This window comes from Artemia sp. Qi Xiang Cuo, chromosome 14 (assembly GCF_049724085.1).
Source record: "Artemia sp. Qi Xiang Cuo chromosome 14, ASM4972408v1, whole genome shotgun sequence".
Lineage (NCBI taxonomy): Eukaryota > Metazoa > Arthropoda > Branchiopoda > Anostraca > Artemiidae > Artemia > Artemia sp. Qi Xiang Cuo.
This window is the reverse complement of record NC_142807.1, coordinates 34468046-34481474: the sequence shown is the minus strand read 5'-3', so window position 1 is coordinate 34481474 and position 13429 is coordinate 34468046. Positions and strand designations below refer to the sequence as shown.

At 37.8% G+C, this 13429-nt stretch overlaps 1 long non-coding RNA gene across 1 annotated transcript in view; it reads right to left on the bottom strand.

Annotated features, from left to right (window-relative positions):
* The window catches only part of LOC148944400 (uncharacterized), a 59874-nt gene that overhangs the window by 38612 nt on the left and 7833 nt on the right, over positions 1-13429 (bottom strand). The gene's annotated exons all lie outside the window — the stretch shown is intronic.

Sequence of the window (13429 nt, the reverse complement as noted above, 5' to 3'; positions counted from 1 at the left end):
CAGTCTTCAGGAAGTTAAAGACACCATTTGAAAGCTCCAGCCTGGTGCAACTGGCCCTGATGGAATTCACAATTTGATGTTGAAAAATTTGCCAGATACATTTGTTGAGCTACTGACAGAGTTATTCAATAGATCTGTCATAGAGTCATCAATACCATCTGAGTGGAACAAGGCAAACGTGATCCCTCTTTTCATGACAGGACAAGACCCCAAACTGATTGATTCATACTGGTCCATATCTCTTGCCTCTTCAGTTGTAAAACTAATTGAGAGGGTGTTGAAACAAAGCATTTCAACCCCATTATCCGATCACATCCAAATTGAACAGCTCGGATTTCTCCCTGGAAGGAGCACCACAGATGCCTTAGTTAGACTAGAGCATCTGATCAAACACAGCTTCAAAAAAGGAAAAGCAGTACATGTGATATTTTTAGACATGGAATCAGCATTTGATAGAGTAGATGTGAGGCAACTAATCAGAAAGCTATCTGAAATGGGCTTACCAGACCTACTGGTAAATTGGATCCACCAACAGGGAGGTCCAGGTTTCCCTGGGGGGCTCCTTCTCAGAGTTTAAGAGGAAAGTCTTTGACACTGGAATCCCTCAAGGGGCTGTTCTAAGTCCACTTCTCTTCTCAGTTAATTGTCATGATATAAGCCTGGAAATTATTCTTGGAGCAAAGCTTTTTTTGTATCTTGATGATATTGCTGTTGCAGTTTTGGGGAGAGACATTTTTTGCATACGGTCTGCCTCTCAAAAAGCTGTAGATATGCTATTAATTTGGGCAAAAATTAATAATATGCTATTCTCGAACAATAAGTCAGTCAGTGCCTCTTTCAACAAAATGCATAACCTGGATGCTTTTAAACCACTGGTGAAACTGAATGGACATGGGATTGTGGTTGCAGAACATGCACGCTTTCTGGGAATTGTATTTGATCAAAAACTGACATGGAAACCCCATCTGGATGAGATGATTGGCAGTCTTAACCAAAGACAAAACTTCATTAATGCTCTCTGCCTTGGAAGAAGAGGAGCCCCCACTGCATTTGCTTCAACTATCGTCAAGTCAGTGGTGATATCCAAGATAGACTATGGATCATTTATATATGGATCCGCTAAGAAATGTCTCCTGAAGAAACTTGACACTATCCTCCATGCAATCTTATGAAGAACCCTTGGTTGCCTAAAATCAACTTCTATTGCAGCTGTGCACTGCGAAGTGGGGGTCTAGTCTCTCCACTTCAGAAGAAAATATTCCATGCAAATATATTTTTGTAGTAACATGAGACGCAAAAACCCCATTGTATACAAAAGAATCTTCAGCCATCAAAATCCTGATTTCTACTGCAAATCAACAGAGATGCCCTCTTTTCAGAGATTCCTTTGCCTTCCTGGCATGGAAGAGTTCACAGAGAATGGCAGGCTGACTGTTAATTTGGATGATGATTCTCCCAGCACCTCCAAAGGAATTGGGGAATTGATTATTCCTAATAGCAGCATTGAAAAAAGGAGGACCCTCCCCCCCCCCAAGCAGTTATGAAAATCATATTCCTGGGAAAGATGGCAGAATACTAGGACTACATCCAAGTTTACACAGATGGCTCAAAGACAGAAACAAAATGCAGCTGTGCAGTAGTTATACCCTCCCAGGGCCTGTCTCTTTGCCACCGTTTACCCCCCAACCTTGCAATTTTCTCTGCAGAACTTATGGCAGTTAAGTTTTCTCTTCAAGCCATATCAAGCCAAACAGAGATCAAGCATCAGAAGTGTATTGTCTGCACTGATTCACTGTCAGCTCTGGACTACTTTTCACACCAGCAACACCGAGCAAGAAATGTTGCCATGGATATTGAAAATCTAACTACACAACTTGCAAGAAAGGGTATATCCGTCCTATTTATATGGATTCCAGCACAGTGTGGTATAAAAGGAAATGAATTAGCAGACCAGGCTGCAAAACAAGCCTCCCATCTGGGTCTGATCACTCAAACCCCTATTACTGGTCCTGAATTCCTGTCTTCAATCAGTTCAAAAATTTTGGAGGAAGAAGAGGCTTGGCTCCGTTCTTTCCATACTCAGCTCCTAGATCTGTATAATTACAAGCAGCCATCAAAAGAAATGTACCTCTCATCTCGCATCCTTTCAACTTGTCTCTTTCGTCTTAGATGTGGCCATGCAAGGACTAAATCAAAACTCTTCCATTGGAAAATGACCCCTTCCCCCAACTCCGACACATGTGGAGTGTACGAAGACATACGTCACATCATCTTCAACTGTAGAAAATATGAAAAGGAGAGGGAAATACTAAGGAATTGCTGTGAGAGGGAAATACTAAGGAATTGCTGTGAGAGGGCATTTAAGGCATTCACAATGTGCTCAGTTCTGGGACATTACACATCTCCTCCTTGGGCTAGAAAGCTAAGCACAAACCTTTTAGGTAAATTTGTTAAGACTAGGCTACTGGTTTGGTTCATTCCCTTTAATTTTTTTTTTTTTTTTTTTTTTTTTTTTTTTTTTTTTTTTTTTTTTAGTTGGCGTATGTGACAGGAATGATGTATATTGGCATTATTTATTTAATTGTGTTGCAATTGTATTTTAATTGTTTTATGACAAAGCAGTTCTGAATTGATTATTGTTTTTCAATGCAGGCATTTGCTACAGGTGAATGACCCCCTACCAATAGCACAATAAGTGATACCTGACATGGCTCAATGAATATTGACTAAAGTGACACCCAAGCAAGCTAGTGATTACAGAAGGCACTAAATAATCGAGTGATACGAACGCATATGACCGATTGGTTGAACGCGTCAAACCCCAAACAACAAACAACAACAAGACAAGCGTCAAATCAAAAGCAATGTGCCAACAGGAAGTTGGTGAGTTACACGATTCCCATTTGCAATTTCATTCATTCTGTTGGTCAGTTGGTTGCGAAGAGCAAAGATCAGTAGGTTTTGTTACGGATTTGATTGCCGAGATAGTGTTACGAAAGTACAAAGGTAAGCTGTATGTTTTTGGAGTGACACCATTGTGCTTATCCTTCTCTTAAGTCTCCTCTAGTTGTGTTTCCTTGTAATGCTGACTATTTCTGCATCTCATTTAGCCTAGAGCTTGCACCTATGAGTTTTTGCCACTGCTAACACTGATGGGCATAGCTGCAGGTTAGCTACCCCTAATAAAAATTGTAAATTTGAAATGTAGGACCATAATGAAATAGCTAGGAAACGAACATACAATTCAATTTAGAATTCAATCCTCTATCCAAATATAACAATCATTTATGGTGGAAATTCATTCCAGAAATCTAAAAAAGTCTGGAATTTCCAGATTCTCGGATAGGAAAACCCTATTTTCAGTTTTTTTTTTTTGGCTTAATTGGAGTTCAGGGTCAAGGCCACCTCACCTACAAGCCTGCAGCCCACCCTTGAATCCCTTTTTATCCCCAAAAAGCTTGATTTATAGAATCTAGAGGATGATTTTCCACTGGAAATGATTGCTACATTTCAATACAGTATTATGGTAAACTCTGAGTCAACTGGTATGTTTATTTCCTAAATATCTCATTATCATCCTATATCCAAAATTAAAAAAAAAAACAACTCATTGCTCAATCTATGTTATTCAGTAAATTGTACTGTAAGGTTGCAGAGATGCTGCCCAGTAGATGCAGGATATGAACAACTCATTTTTTACTGTCTATTCTGGTTCTATCAGGCACCCTATACTATAGAGTTAGCTAATCTTGCTAATCTGCACCATTATCAAAACAACTGTATATTATTCAGTCTATCATGTTGGGTAAACATGCAGAACTGCTACCCATGCAGTAAAGGTGAACAGTTGCTGGTCAATGGACTAATTAATGCATAATTTGTCTTACATCCTGCTTCTATTGAGCTGCATCACCACATTTTTACTGCATGGGGAGCACCTTTACCGTCATATCCCAATACTGTTTCAAAGGCTGGTTATAACCGAGAATGGTCCACCAAGACAAGCATTTTTTTTAAATAATGCTCTGATATTGTTTTATTGGCTGATTCATGACCCCCATATCTTCTCTACTTTGAACTCGTTTTCTTATTTCTTTTTCTTATAATTTCTAATATCAACAATGATTCTTTCTATAATTAATCTGTATTCTAATATTAAATATCAACAAGAAATTTCAATATAATTTTCAATTAAGTTTCAACCAGTAAATTCCAACCAATGGTGTAGTAAAAACTTCGAATTTAGCATTAAGAAGTTTTTCCTTGTTTTTTTAATATTCTCGTATCCAAAGGTCAGGGGGAGGGGTCCTGTTTTAGATTACCCCACTACAAACTGGCAATTTCAGGGTCTCTTGTAGTGATAGAAACGGGGTGTTCCCATTTGAGCGCTTTCCCATTTGAGCGCCACGGAATTTTGTTCCATTTGAGCGCCATGGAATTTTGTTCCCATTTGAGCGCCACGGAGTACCATTTGAGCGCCAAACCCAAAATTGTGATTTTGCGGTGGATGAAGCGTGGTTTGCTGCCACATTGACCTGTAGAAATATTTATTGCCACGAAGACAACGAACAAAACTGAGGATTTTATTGGGTCAATGGTTGTGAAAATAACTTCCATTTATAGTATTATAAACTAAGTAAATATATATAGTATTTATGTATACCATATATATTTACTACTAAAGGTATATACAGGTACTTATGCATTATGCGGTATCCACCGCTATATACTGTATGAGGAAAACAGACATGAAGACCCGTCGGTAAATTTTTCGCAGTTGATATTATTGACATATACAGGTACTTATGCATTATGCGGTATCCACCGCTATATACTGTATGAGGAAAACAGACATGAAGACCCGTCGGTAAATTTTTCGCAGTTGATATTATTGACATAAGAATAAAGTAAACATACCACTCGATACCTTTTTTATGCTCTTTCCAAATAGAATAATCATTTTTTCTGATATGAATTTTACCCCCACCCCTATATATACCAATTCAGGGTATATATTTGCACATTAGGGGGGGGTAAATTTTATTTCTGATGTTAATGGGAGGTAAGTTTAAAATTTACCCCCACCCCCCTAATGTGCAAATATATACCCTGGATTGGTATACATAGGGGTGGGGGTAAAATTCATTTCCGACAAAAATGATTATTATATTTGGAAAGAGCCTAAAAAAGGCATCGAGTGGTGTGTTTACTTTATTCGTAAGTCAATAATATGATTTGCGAAAAATTTACCTGATCACCTAGCTATATCACCTAACATACGCAAAATATTATCTGGCGCTCAAATGGGACACAACTGAACTAATTAAAATACGGCGCCCAAATGGGAAATTCCCATTTGCGCGCCATGGCGCTCAAATGGGAAAGCGCTCAAATGGGATACACCCATAGAAACTTTGAAAAAAGAACTGAAAAAAAAATAAGGGGGAGGGCCTTTGGCCAGCTGGCTATGCCACTTGCTTTGGTAAAGGTACAATTTAGTTCTCCCTGTAGTGTAGGGTGCAGAGGCCCTAACAATAGAACTGAGTTATACAGTAAGAAGTTAGTTGTTAATATTCTGTTTCTACTGGGCTGTATCAGTGCAACTTTACAACTGAATAATATACAGTAGGAAATAATTTGTTTTTATGAGGGGGAAATAATTTGCAACTTTACCCAGGTTTCAACCATGCTCTATTTAGTTTTGTGACAGTTAAGGTTTTGTCTGGCATCTTTTCAGTACTCATTCTTGTATATTTGTCTTTTCATTGACTCTTCATAAGATAGCCTACAGTTGTGTACATTTTATATCTTGACTCTCATTTCATGCAATAAGTATTTTTCTCTAACATTTGTGTTTATCCACATTCCTTTAGCATCTTACATCTGAGCTAGTAAAAAGGGTATGCAATGTCTGACATTCTCATGTATAATAAATAGTTTTAAATTTCAACCTCTTTCTTATGCATAAGGAATTGGTTATTTTTTTTCCATTTGCATGACTGGCAGCCTGCAACTAGTGAAACATATTGATATGCATATTTATTGTACCTATTTTTTGCTTATTATGTATCATTCAGAAGATCAGCACAAACAGAGCCAGAAAGAATCAGCACTCTAGCTAAAGTAGGCCACAAAGAATGATCCTTCCCAACAGACATTTTTGCCATACAGCTATCCAAAGTGATGTTCAAAACTTTTTTTTCCATCAAAATCTCCAAATAACTCTGTAATTGCTTTATCTAATATTAACAGAGTAAGTAACTAAAGATAAGTCAAATTTGTTTCCATAATCTAGTGGCATAGCTCATGATCACTGGTGATTGAACTAGATATTTCTCACACCCAAAGGTTAGATCATCTTATTCTAATTCTTTTACTGAATTACTTTATATTGCTCTTTTGCAAACTAGTAGGTTTGGTCAGCCAAAATGTCTATTGGGAAGAGGTAGCCATGATACCCAGCTTTCAGTCTGAGACTCATCTGTTTGTAAGGTTATCAGCCCTTAAGACATGTTTGATGTTCTTTTCATATCTACAGCAGTAAATACTGAATATATTGGACATACTGGCATAGTTTAAACAGTTCTGAATTTTCACACCTATTGTGTCTGTGTTGGTTACTTCAGCTTTTGATCTAGGTTTCAGCTGAACAAAGCCTAATACTCTAGCCACTATCAAAACTCGGTGGCCATACATAGATGGCATATGGCTAAGACCCACCGTATTCGGTCACCGTAGTTTATGAGAGGGTTAAGGGGGGGGACTCACAGTTATACTTAGCAGATCTCTGACTTGTTTCAGTACCAAGCTAGACTTCAAATTTAAGGCATTGTTCTGATAGCCTGCTTTTCACTGTCAAGAAGCAACCGGTTACGCTAAAAGGACGGGCAGCTAGGCCTGCTGGTAGCAGTGGCGCCAATTCACGAAAATGTGGGGGGGCAAGGATTTTCTTTTCGATTTTATTTTATGAAGATGCAAAAAAAAGAACAACATTCAGCAAATATACCTAAAACAGGGGCTTAGTTTTGAATGAACCCTACTCAGAAACCACATTTCCGGTTAAGGATTAGGTAATAAAATAGCGTAGGTAATAGTCCTCTTTAATAGCTGTGAAAAAACGAAGCAAAGGGGTGACTAATAAAAACGACCAGTTAGCCAGTCTCGCTGGTTTAATATAGCATATAGCTAAAATAGAAAATAGCTATAAAATATAAATATAAAGGAAACTTTCAAAGTCTAGGGAGGACCATGCCCCCCCCCCTAAGTGGCGCTCCGGGCTGGCCGTGACACAGACTGGCCCCCGATTCATATCGCGGACTGCCTATGTTCAAGGCTGCACATACCAGCTCTTAGCAAAGGATATGGTTCTAGCTGGTAAACCATTTTTATAACTGTCATTTTTTTTTAATTTTAACTAGAATTGAAAATGGTTTTGCTACTCAAGGTAAATTCCCATTTCTTATCATTAGGTATTCTGCCCATGTTGTTTATTTTTGCTTCTTGGTCAATGACAATTTAGCTGTTACCTATTTTATCTACCATATGCGACAAAAATAATCATTTTTTCGTTGATAAATGTTGAAAAATGCGATTGTATAGAATATAAAAACTATTTGGTTATTTAAATACATAAATTCTTTGTTCAAAAATAATGAAATACCACTTACTCATGATGGCATGTGTTTGCAAATGTTATTTGACCTGAAGTTTTTGCTATTTTTATTTGAAAAGCTTACCTATGCAAAGATTTTCTGAAACATCTAAAAGTAGCATATTGATTTCTATAATTATTGCAACCTCACAAAAAATCCATCTTTTAACACATTCACACCTAGCACTTTTTGAATATATAGGAAAAAATACTCAATGTAGACAAGCATCAATGTTCCATTTTTCCATTTTCTGGAAAATGTAAAGTTTGGACAACTTTTTTTTTCTATTTTTACATCTCCCTTTTTTCAAACAGACTGTCTGAACACACTTTTAAAAAGACCAACTTTAAATATATCTAACTACATATTTTAATACTATTACTTAATTGAGTATAGCAATACATTTGACAAGAATGCAAATACTGACCACTTCAATTGTATGTTGGCAAATAATACTTCGTTGCCTTTTTTTTTTTTTGAAGTGAAAATGTCAAAATACTTCTGCTACTCAAGGGAAATGTTAAGTTTCTATAATGATTACCATCTTAGTTTGCTATTTCATATTTTATCCTAAATATATTCATTGTTTGGCTGATAAATGAGGAAAAACATTTTGATATTCTGGGCTTTCCATTCCAAGTCCAATACTAACATATTTAAATATTATAGTTCAATGCTAAAAGAATTTCAATACTAGTAAAGTAATTCAATGCTAAATACTTTTTGAGGTCAAAGTTTTTAAATTAATTTAAGTGAAATTTGTTTATAGACCATATCAAATAAAGGAGTGTGAGGCACCATAAAGATGAAGTAACCAACAGGAAACAATAAATAGAAAAGAGAAACACAAGCACTATACAAATAGACATCATCAAAAGACAATTGAATAGATAGCACTGGCTCTGGGTGAAAAAATATTGTCATAGAAGCTTGAAAATCTAACAGTCATCAATCCATATTATTTTAATATAAAATGCATCACAGGCGGGATTCCATACATCTTTAGATTCTATAAGTCAAGTTTTTCAGGTAGACAAAGGGATTCAGGGTCAGGGTGCTAGGTCGTGGGTAGGACTGCTTTGACCCCTGATCTCAAGCAAGCCAAAAACGTAACCAAAACTAGGTTTTCTAAATTCTAAAACCTGCAAATTCGCAAATTCCCCAAATTAATTAAAGGCTAACTTCCAGGAGACATGTTTGCTATTTTCAGATAATGGATTGAGCTCTGAATCCAATGGTATGTTTATTTCTTAGCTATCTTCGTAAAGGTACAGATTAGCTACCCCTAATAAAAACAACCCATTTCTTTCTGTGTATTATTCAGTTAATTTGGCTGTAAAGTTGCAGAGATACTACCAAGTAGAAGAAAAATATAAATAATTCACTTCTCACTGTATATTGCCATCATTGGCCCCCCAACCACAAACGAAGCATAGTTTTTGGAGTGTAGCAGCAATGGGCCTTGGAGGCCTGAGCCTCGATCCTTATTGGGTCCACCCCTATTAATAATAATAATAATAATAATAGCCTAATACTGTATATTGCAGTTCTATTTGTAGGGCCTCTGCACCGCATACTACAGGGAGAGCTACACTGCACCTTCAACTTACTCTATTATCCTCGTTCTATCGTGAAGTACCTCCGTACCTAAAATGTAGGGTAGCTAATCTGCATCTTTAGCACTATTTCAATATGGTCCTTTATTCCAAACTTACCAAATATTTGATACTTACTACACAACGTCCTTGCTAACTAAAAATAAGCATTACTCTAGCTCAAGATATTGTACTCTGATGAAATCTAGCTTTTTGAACAGACTTATAAGGTAAAAGTTCAACTGTTGAACGTGTATACTTAGAATTCATTTATTTTAATGCTAGAATTTACCTTTAAGGATTGGAAAAATTGAATTTTTGTCAAAGCACATTACCTTTCCAGTTTCATTTGAGGCCCAACAGATCGCAGATTTAGAAAATGGGCAGTCGTCTGTGGAAGTACTTCCGGAAAGTAGACGCCAAGTCTGCTGTCTGCCTAGTCTGCAATTTAAGCGTCATGACAGCCGGTAACACCAAAAATCTCCAATCCCATCGAGAACACAATCACAAGAAGGAGTTCAACGATATGGACAAGCAGCCGGACCTTGGAATAAAAGGACCTGCTAACAGTACTAAAGAGGAGCCAAACTCGAATACAGACTCAGAAATGGAGAACGAAACTTAAGTGAACAGAAACAAGTCAAGGTTTCAGAGTTTGCTCAGCCCTTGTATAATAAGTCTCATCCTCAGAAAAAACAATGTGATCGTCTGCTGGTCAACATGATCGCAACTGACATGCAGCCTCTTTCATTGGTCAAGAATACTGGCTTTCAGCAGTTCTGTAGAGCTCTAAATCCCAGCTACACATTACCGAGTGTTGAATCTATAACGAGAGACTTGCTCCCAACTTACTATCAGCAAGAAAAAGAAAAATTCTCCATCCAGCTTGGAAAAGCACACTATGTTGCTCTTACTACTGATGGGTGGACATCACGGTCTACAGAGGGTTATATGGCCGTTACAGTCCATTTTATTCATGAATTCAAGATGCACAGCAGGGTGATCAGTACAAAGAAAATCGAAGAGCGTCACACAGCAGAAACTCTCAAGAGACTTTTGGTGGAAGTAGCAGAAGAATGGAAAATAAAAGAAAAAGTTGTGGCCATTGTCACAGATAATGCGAGCAATATCAAGAAAGCAGTTAACGATGCCGCCAAGGAACTGAAATCCGGCTGGAGGCATGTATCGTGCTTTGCGCACACGCTAAACCTTGTCGTGCGTGCTGCAATAGACGAGGCTCCAGGCTTCAATCCGCTACTTTCGAAATGCCGAGATGTCGTTAACTCATCGAAGTGTCATAGCAGCGGACAAACTCAGAAGCAACCAGCTGTGTAATGGACAAGTCGTCTCAAAGAAACTCAAAGCTGATGTTGCCACTAGGTGGAACTCACTTCTTCTGATGGTCAAAAGTTTGCTTGATGTGAAGGATGCAGTTTCTAGTTCGCTTGCCATGCTTGGAAAGCTTGAGCTTCTTTTTACGGAAGACGAATGGGAAAGTCTCAGGATTATCATAGTCTTGCTTCGCCCTTTCGATGAAGTCACAGTTGAAGTCTCGGCGGAAAAGTACCCAACGATTTCGAAGGTCCTGCCGCTGACAAAGATCTTGATCCGCCATCTAAACTCCATTTCGAGTGAAACTTGCGATACTCCCGCAGCCGAACAGCTACGTTTACGTTTGATCTGCCACATGAAAGATCGGTTCCAGGGACTTGAGCAAGTGACGCCTATAGCAGTGGCTACGTATCTCAACCCACGGTTCCGGAAAGCATACGGATATATATCTCAGGATGCCGTTTCTTCTATAGAAGCAAGGATTGCAAGAGAGCTTGATTTCCTATCTACTTCAGTGGACGCAGCCGAAATAACTGAAGCAATGGCTTCATCCAACAACTTAGGTGGCCTATGGGGAGCCCATGATGAGCTCGTCGGTGCTATAGAAGGGAACAGTTCAACGATCGCTGCTGCAGAGGGCATCCTCAATCTAACAAGCTACAATCGTGAGAAGCCCATGGCTCGTACTACTGACCCCTTAGTGTGGTGGAAGACGCACTACCAGTCTAGGAAGGTCCTCGCAGAAGTTGCCCTGAAGTTCCTTTGTGTTCCAGCAACTAGTGTCCCTCCAGAGAGGGTGTTCTCCAAAACTTGTCAGTTGATTAGCGAGAGGCGAAACCGCGTAAAGGGAGATAATATAGACATGCTTTTATTCCTAGGACAATAATGTGTCCCCCCCCCCCTTCATGGCTTTTTGTATGCATTCATCACATGTATACGATTGTAGTTTTGTTTGTTTTTTCTCAATACTGAAGTATAAATTAGTACAAATAAACGTTTTTAGGTCTACTAGTTCTTTCCTACTTGGGCCTTGTCAATATCGTTATCGAATATCGAAATATCGATATATCAAAATTCAAATATCGACATTTCGATATTCCGATATTTGCCAATATTGCCGAACACTACTAAAAATCACTTTAAATGTACAAATTAATGGAAAAATTTAGCCACATCTGATTGGCTGAAACCATTTAGCCCAATATGTTAACCAATCATAATGCAGGAAAAAGACGCTACATTCAAACAATCAGTTATAACCAGAAAAGGCGCCAAATTTCAAATTTTCTTCTTCTTCTTCTATTTCACAGCAGGCGGGCTTTTAAGTTGATACTATTTAGCCCTTTTCCTTTTGCTTCACTCTGTGGGCTACAGAGCTACTGGCTTGTTCGTCTCTTATTTATTAGATATTCTCAAATATCCTTCAGCAGATCTTTTGACTCAAGGAGTTCAAATATAAGATGATAGATATCGATTTCTGTGCTCTGTGTGCAGGAATAGTCGGCTAGGCTCTTGGCTGATAGTGAGATTTTGTGGTTTTTGAAGCCTTTTAACAGTTTACAATGCAAGGTATGCTGTGCAGACGTCAGCATATTACATTCAAATAGGCAGTGGTCAATTGTTTCATTATTCATAATACAATACCTGCAAAGAGGGGATAGGGGAACTGAACCACTTGAATTAGGAAACTGATACGAGAATGCAAGAAAAATTAGTCCATTTGTTCCAAAACAAATTCTGTGATAAATTTTACAAAACTACTTATTGGGAAAGGGGGAAAGAGTAGGATTTTTCTTACTAAACATAATATCTGATAGTCTCCATCGTTAAATATCTCTAATGGGGATTGGTTTCCCACTTGGCTGGTCAACATTTATAGCATTTTTTGCTACTTCATCAGCCTGATGATTACCACTTATACCAGAGTGGCTAGGAATATACCGAAGATAAGTTCTTATGCCACTTGAAGCAAGATTATCGATAATACTAAGACAATGATAAGTGTCAATATCCAGCTTATACTGAGGAGCTGAAGACAGCAACTCAAGGCTTGATGAAGAGTCAGAATAAACTATAATATTATTTAAATTAGCAATCAAGGGTTTATTTTCTATAAGGTGTTCTAATGCCATGATTATGGCATTTAACTCTGCAGACATTATAGATACATTATTATACAATTTCTCACCCATTGCAATTTTCAGGTGAGGAAGGAAGGCACCACTTGCTACCTTCTCATTCATTTTGGACCCATCAACAAATATTTGGAAATGGTTTTTATAAGTAAATTGTATTAAGTTCAGAAAATTTTTTCTGGACAAAAGCAATGGGGGTTAAATCTTTAGTCCACTTTGATAAATCAGTATTTATTATGGGGATTGACCAATTTTATGGAGGGGATTGGGGGAAAGTAGGTGCAATAGACTTTGCAGGTACAGGGAACTTCTTCTGAATATTGACATACTCATCTGCAATGCCTCTATACATGGCTGGATTTCTTAACCAATTATGTAGGGTGTGTGAGCTATTTGATTAATTATTGTAAGATGTTTTATCAAGAGAATGCTACGTCTCTCCCTCATTGTTGTTAATCCACTCTCCATAATCAGAAAATCGGTGCTTGTGGGTATCCTAATACCAAATATGAGACGTATTATATCGTTAGGTATTGTTTCAATTTTTTGCATCTGGGTCTTTGCACAGGCACCATAGACGATGAGCCCATAGTCAATATGAGAGCTTATATGTGCTTTAAAAAACTTGAGTAAGGTTTTTTCCTTACAGCCCCAGTGTGCGAAAAGACGTATTTTTAGTATAATTGTTTTTCCGTATTATTTTTTTATTGTGTTT